The following is an 8,481-nucleotide window of genomic DNA, read 5'->3' as shown; positions in this document are numbered from 1 at the left end:
AAAATCACCCAATTATGGAAATACCCTAACTGTAATGTACATTATTTACATATGTAACATATTTACATATGTCATATGTAATATGTACTATATACATATATACTATATACATAGATACATATACTCATATACACATATACGATACATATACTTACTACATAACATATACATATACCATATACATATACATATACATATACATATACACTATACATATCTAATATATATATATATATATATATATAAATATATATATTATATATGTATATAATATACATATAAATATACATATATTATACATATACAATAAATATATATATATATATTATATATACTATATCTATAGTATATATATATTATATATATATATAATATACATATTACATATATATATATATATATATCATATATATATATTTATATATATTATATATATTTATATATATATATACATGCATATATACATATATACATAGTACATATACTTACATATTTATACATAGTTATACATATATTTACACATATGTATATATATACATATAAACTATTATATATATACATTTATTATATATATATTATATATATATCATTATAATCTATATATATACACATATATATACATATATACTTATATACATATATATGTACATATATATACATATATATATATATTATAATAATAATAATATTTATATATATATATTTATTTATATACATATATTGTTAATTTTTATATATGTATATATTTGTATTATATAAATTTTCTTTTTTATACATATATATAGTTGTATTTATATATATTTACATATATATTTACATATATATACATACATATATTCATACATACATACATATATACATATATATATGTATATATGTATATATATACATATATACATATATATATGTATATATACATATATATATATATATACATATATACATATATATATATACATTTATACATATATATATGTATATATACATATATATACATATATATACATATATATACATATATATATATACATATATATATGTATATATATTATATACATATTTTTTCTTTTTCCTTCTTTACTTATGGCATCATTACTTGGGATCTAACAGAAGATTCCTTAAGGCATCAATGAATTTATAAAAGTTTTATAGTTGATTGATTTTTTTATTCATGTTTCCAGGCTGAAGCTGTCAGAAAGGAGAAATCTGGAAAGGAAAACCTAGCTCCAAAGACTTCAAAGCAAGCAAATTCATCCTCATCAGTACCCACACATGACTCGACTGCTCTACCAAATCACTTACAAAAGTTACAAGCAAAACCAATTATTGAGCCTGCAGCTGTCAAGGTATGAAAAACTATATCTATATTTTATCTTAGTAATTACTATTAGTGATTGATGTATTCATAGTTGCAATGAAGTTTTGATGGATCTGTTTTAGTACTTTCATATTAAGTGTACGATGCCACTATTAGTTGTCTTTATCAAGATTTTCTCTGATTTGATTATAACATTTAGGTCTTGAATTGATTAGACGTACATTATGCAGACTAGTGCATGATTTGTTGTTTATAAGTAAAACTGTTAGCTCTCTTCATAGATTTTACTAACTGCTACAGGGAGCACATGGAAGGTGCAGATACAAATACCATTTCTCCCCTATTTTCAAGCAAGGAAAATTTGACTAACTAAACAAACAAGAAAATGATAAGTGTCCACTTTGGATTACATGTTTTGTTGGGGAAGTGTATGTATCAACCTGATATGATGCTACATTGTAAAAGTAGAAGTTTAGGAGTATATTGTAAATTAAGTAATTAAATTAGTACATCATTGTATTTCACAGGATGCTAACAACTCGTATGGAGAAAGGGTAATGGTAAGATTTTACCTTTTATTGATAGTTTTTATTTTGAAGTAATTATTTATGTGTGCACTTATTCCCTCTCACACTGACCCATTCATACACCTTACACATACTCATGTTTAAAAACTTGCATAAGCATTCACTTTCGCTCCAATTTACTTCCACTCACCCTCACTGCCCTCACAATCAACCTCACCCTTACCCTCACCCATACACTCACCCTCACCTTTACCCTTACCCATACATTCACCCTTACCCCTACCATCAATCTCAACCTCATTCACTTCTTCAACCTCATCCTCACTCTCATCCTCACTTATCCTCACCCTCTCTCACTCTCATCCTCACCCTCTCTCACCCTCATCCTCACTTATCCTCACCCTCTCTCACCCTTACTTGCACTCTTACCCTCACTTACACTCTCACCCTCACTTGCACTCTTACCCTCACTTACACTCTCTCCCTCACTTGCCTTCTTACCCTTATTTACACTCTCACTCTCACCCACACTCTCACCCTCACTTGCACTCTCACTCACACTTGCACTCTCACTCACACTTGCACTCTCACCCACACTTGCACTCTTACCCTCACTTGCACTCTCACCCACACTTGCAGTCTTACCCTCACTTGCACTCCTACCCTCACTTACACTCCCTCAATTACACTCCCTCACTTGCACTCTTACCCTTATTTACACTCACTCTCACCCTCACTTGCACTCTCACCCACACTTGCACTCTCACCCACACTTGCACTCTCACCCTCACTTGCACTCCTACCCTCACTTACACTCCCTCACTTGCACTCTTACCCTTATTTACACTCACTCTCACCCTCACCCTCACTTGTACTCTCACCTTCACTTGCACTCTCACCCTCACTTGCACTCCTACCCTCACTTACACTCCCTCACTTGCCCTCTTACCCTTATTTACACTCACTCTCACCCTCACCCACACTCTCACCCTCACTTGCACTCTCACCCACACTTGCACTCTCACCCACACTTGCACTCTCACCCACACTTGAACTCTCACCCACACTTACACTCTCACCCACACTTGCACTCTCACCCACACTTGCACTCTCACCCACACTTGCACTCTCACCCACACTTGCACTCTCACCCTCACTTGCACTCTTACCCTTATTTACACTCTCACTCTCACCCACACTCTAACTCACACTTGCACTCTCACCCACACTTGCACTCTTACCCTCACTTGCACTCCTACCCTCACTTACACTCCCTCAATTACACTCCCTCACTTGCACTCTTACCCTTATTTACACTCACTCTCACCCTCACTTGCACTCTCACCCTCACTTGCACTCTCACCCACACTTGCACTCTCACCCACACTTGCACTCCTACCCTCACGTACGCGCGCTCACTAGCACTCTTACCCTTATTTACACTCACTCTCACCCTCACCCTCACTTGTACTCTCACCTTCACTTGCACTCTCACCCTCACTTGCACTCCTACCCTCACTTACACTCCCTCATTTGCCTTCTTACCCTTATTTACACTCACTCTCACCCTCACCCACACTCTCACCCTCACTTGCACTCTCACCCACACTTGCACTCTCACCCACACTTGCACTCTCACCCACACTTGCACTCTCACCCACACTTGCACTCTCACCCACACTTGCACTCTCACCCACACTTGCACTCTCACCCACACTTGCACTCTCACCCACACTTGCACTCTCACCCTCACTTGCCCTCTTACCCTAATTTACACTCACTCTCACCCTCACTTGCACTCTCACCCTCACTTGCACTCTCACCTCCATTTGCACTCTCACCCTCACTTGCACTCCTACCCTCACTTGCACTCCTACCCTCATTTGCACTCCTACCCTCACTTACACTCCTACCCTCACTTGCACTCCTACCCTCACATACACTCCCTCACTTGCACTCTCACCCTCAATTGCACTCCTACCCTCACTTGCACTCATACCCTTATTTACACTCACTCTCACCCTCACCCACACTCTCACCCTCACTTGCACTCTCACCCACACTTGCATTCTCACACACACTTGCACTCTCACCCACACTTGCACTCTCACTCTCACTTGCACTCCTTCCCTCACTTACACTCCCTCACTTGCACTCTTACCCTTATTTACACTCACTCTCACCCTCACCCACACTTGCACTCTCACCCACATTTGCACTCTCACCCACATTTGCACTCTCACCCACATTTGCACTCTCAGCCACACTTGCACTCTCACCCACACTTGCACTCTCACCCACACTTGCACTCTCACCCTCACCTGGACTCTCACCCTCACTTGCACTTTCACTCTCACTTACACTCACCCTTACTTGGACTCTCTCCCTCACTTGCACTCTCACCATCCTTCACTTCACCCTCACTGTACTCCACCTCACTTGCCTCTCTCCTTCAATTTGCAATCTTAACTTTACACTCTCACTCACACATCTCACTACTCACTCACACTTGTCAACCCTCACCCCATCTCACTTCACTCACACTGTCACCTCACCCCACTCTCTCACTCTCTCTCTTTCACTCCCACTCCCACTCCCACTCACCACTCCCACTCCCACTCCCACTCCCACTCCCACTCCCACTCTCACTCTCACTCTCACTCACACCGTCACCCTCATATATATCATATATATGTCATATATATCATATATATATCATATATATGATATATAAAATATATATATTATATATACATCATATATATACATACATGCATACATATATATATGAGATATATTTTTATTATATATACATATATATATATATATATATATATATATATATATATATTAAAATTTTAAATAAATTATATTATTAATATATTTTAACTTTAATATAATAAATTATATATTAGATATATATTTATAAAAAAAATATATAAGATATTTTTGATTATTAATTATTTATTTTATATTTTATATTTATATTTTTAATTATGTTATTTTATTTTTTTTATTTTTTATTTATTTTTTTTTTTTTTGATTATATATTTTTATTTTATTTTTTTTTATATTTTTTATTTTTTTTTGATTATATTTTATTTATGATATATTTTATTATTTTTTATTTTATATATATTTTTTTATTTTTTATTTTTATAATTTTTATATTTTTATTATTTTTTATTATTTTTTATTATTTTTTTATTTATTTTATTTATAATTTATTTGATTTTTATTTTATTTTTTGATTTTTATATTTTATTTATATATTTTTTTTTTTTTATTATATTTTTATTATTATATTTTTATTTTATTGTTTTTTTTATATATTTTTTTTTATTTTATATATTTATTTTTATTTTTTTTTATTATTTATATTTTTATTTATTTTATATAATTATATTTTTATTTATATTTTTTTTTTATATATTGATATTTTTATATTATTTTATTTATATTTTATTTTATATATTTTATTATTTATTTTTGTTTAATTATTTTATTTTTATTTTTTATTATTTTTTGATTTATTATTTATATATTTATTATTTTTTTTATTATATTATTTAGTTGATTTTTTATTTATAAATTTTTTATTTTTATTTATTATGATTATATTTATTTTATGGATATTATATTTTTTATTTTTTTTTTTTTTTTTATATATATTTTTTTGTTATTTATTTTTATTTTTTTTTATAATTTTATTATTTTTTAGATATTATATATATTTATGATGATTTTTATTTTTTATTATTAATATATTTTATTATTTATTTATTATGATTTTTTTTATTTTTATTTTTATGATATTTTTATTATTTGTGATTTACTTATTATATTTTTATATTATTTTTATTTTTTTATTTTTTTTTGATTTATTATATATTTTGATTTATTTTTTATTTTTTATTATTATATTATTTTTGATTTTTTTTATTTTATTTTATTTATTATATTTATTTATTTATTATTTATTTTATATTATTTTATATTTATTATTATTTTTTTTATATTGATTTTATTTTATATATTTTATATTATTATTTAGATATTATTTTTTTTTTTATTTTTATTTTTGTATGTATAAAAAAAATTTTTTATATTTTTTTATTTTTATTATTTTATATTATTTATTTTTTATTTTTTATAGTTTTTTTATTATTTTTTTTATTTATTTTTTATTGTTTGATTTTTTTTATATAGTTTGTTTTGATGATATTATAATATTTTTTTTTTATTTTTTATAATTTATATTATTTTATTTTTTTTTTTTATTATTTTATTATTAATTTTTATGATATTTTTTTTATTTATATTATATATTTTTATTATTATTTTATTTTTTGATTTTTATTATATTTTATTATTTTTTATTTTAATTTTTTTTTTATTTATAAAATATATATATATATTTTTAATTTTTTGAGATGGTTAATTATTTTATAATTATTTTAATTTTTTAAATAGTTATATAAATATATTTTAATATATTTTTTTAATTACATATGTATTATTTTATATAAAAAATTTTTATATTATATATTTTAAAATTTATTTTAATATATTTTATAATAAATAGTATTATTTTATAAAATTTTATATAAATTTTTTAATTTTATATTACATTTTTTTATTTTGTATTTTTGAAATATATATATTTTTATTTTTTAAAAAACGGGGTTATATATTTATATATTATATTAAAAATAAAATTACCCCCCCCCCATTATATATATAAAATTATATATTTTTTCCCAGTTTTTAATATATTTATTTTTTTATATATATATATTATATTTATTTTAAATTTTAAATGTTTAATTTTTTTATATTTTGTAAATATATATATATAATATATATTTTAAAAATTATAATATTAAAAAATATATTTAAATAAAATTTTTTATATAATTGTTTTTTGTATATGTTTAAAATTATGTTTTATTTTTTGTATATTTTTTAAAAATATGTTATAAAAAAATTATTTTTTGTATGTATATATAAAAATATATAAATATATTTTTGTTTTATATTTATATGTATTTTTATATTATATGTAAAAATAAAAATTTTTATAAATGTTATTAAATTTAAAATTATGTTATAATATTTTATATGTATTTTATGTTTATGAAATATATAAAAATGTTTGAAATTTTATTAAAAAATTTTTGTATATATATATGTTTTTATATTTTGTATATTTTTAAATTTTTTTTAATGTATATTTTTTAAAAGTTATATGTATATAAAATTTAAAAAATAAAATATATATTGTATTTACATATATTATATTTTTAAAATTAAATATTATATAAATCATAATTAATATAATATATTATATTTTTTATTTTTTATATTATATTTAAAATTGTAGTTTTATTTTTTAATTTTTTCAGAAATTAATGTATATTATTTATGTTTATAAAAATGTTTAAAATATAAATTTTATAGGGAATATACTTATATTTTTTTAAATAGGTAAAATGTTTTTTGAAATTTTTAAAGTATATATATATGTATTTTTTTTATATATATGTATGTTATACATATATATATATATATATATATATATATATATATATATATATTTTTTTTATATATACACCTATATATTATATATATATATATCTATATATATATATATATATATATATATATATATATATATAATTTATAAACATTCACACTACATCTATATACATTTATGTACATATGTATTTATATTAAGTGTGATACTGGTAACAAAAATATAAGTTGTAAATTTTGTCTGGAGAATTTATATTAATGCAATAATACTATACATTTTGGATAATATAACTCACATAACATGACCATGTATTTTATCTTTGAGATGTGACTTAAATAGTATGCTTATTACTGTATGGATTCATTTCAGAACATGTTTGAATAGGATAACTTTACAAGATAGTTTAGATTGAGTTTAGATTGAGTTTAGAGATTTGAATTGTCATTGATTTCCAGGCACCAAAAGATTTCTTCGGCAGAGTGATAAGCAATGCAGTCCACCAGGAAGCAAAGAGTAAGACATTATTGACAGATTCTATTTTTGTTTAGAAAAAGTCTCTGAATATTCATGTTATAAATTGGATTCATGAACTTATTTGTTATATAGATAACCATTATATGGATAACCATTCTGACAGTTGCCTCATGTATTTTGTTTTTTTCCTTTTCAGCTATGACAAATGAAATTGTGAAAAGTGATATATGGTTCAGATTTAAGGAAGGCTATAGCAATGCAGTTAGACGGCCTATCAAACTGAAAGATTTAGTGTGATATAGTTATTAGGTACATGCTCTTGAATTTGGTATTAATTTTTAATATTCATGGATTTCTGAAAAAGTTGTTTATAAGCCATTATAGCTCAATTCTAGGATCGACAAAAATAGGTTTACAGTCTGGCCATTTTTATGACTACAAAGGAAGACCTGGTAGATAAAAGTTAGTGCAATGTTTTTTGTATAGAAATTGTATGATAGTAATTATTTAAAAGTATAAATTCTTGATTTAATCAAATATAGTGTATGTAACTTAGATTCTAGGATTTTCAAAAATGTGCTAACTGAAAAAAGAAAGATATTTTTTGATATTGAATAAAGGAATAT

General features: G+C 25.2%; 1 long non-coding RNA gene across 1 annotated transcript in view; it reads left to right on the top strand.

Annotated features, from left to right (window-relative positions):
• Positions 1 to 1,155: 1,155 nt before the first annotated feature.
• The window catches only part of LOC122247040 (uncharacterized), a 10,216-nt gene continuing 2,890 nt past the window's right edge, over positions 1,156 to 8,481 (top strand). The window contains exons 1-4 of the long non-coding RNA XR_015190900.1: positions 1,156 to 1,346; positions 1,846 to 1,878; positions 7,837 to 7,894; positions 8,052 to 8,218. This is a non-coding gene — a long non-coding RNA (uncharacterized LOC122247040). The remainder of the gene's footprint in view (positions 1,347 to 1,845; positions 1,879 to 7,836; positions 7,895 to 8,051; positions 8,219 to 8,481) is intronic.

The sequence above is a fragment of the Penaeus japonicus genome, unplaced genomic scaffold (genome assembly GCF_977035675.1).
Source record: "Penaeus japonicus unplaced genomic scaffold, GWHDUDI00000001_assembly GWHDUDI00001397, whole genome shotgun sequence".
In the NCBI taxonomy this organism is placed as follows: Eukaryota; Metazoa; Arthropoda; class Malacostraca; order Decapoda; family Penaeidae; genus Penaeus; species Penaeus japonicus.
The sequence above is the reverse complement of the archived record's forward strand: the minus strand, read 5'-3'. Positions and strand labels throughout refer to the sequence as shown.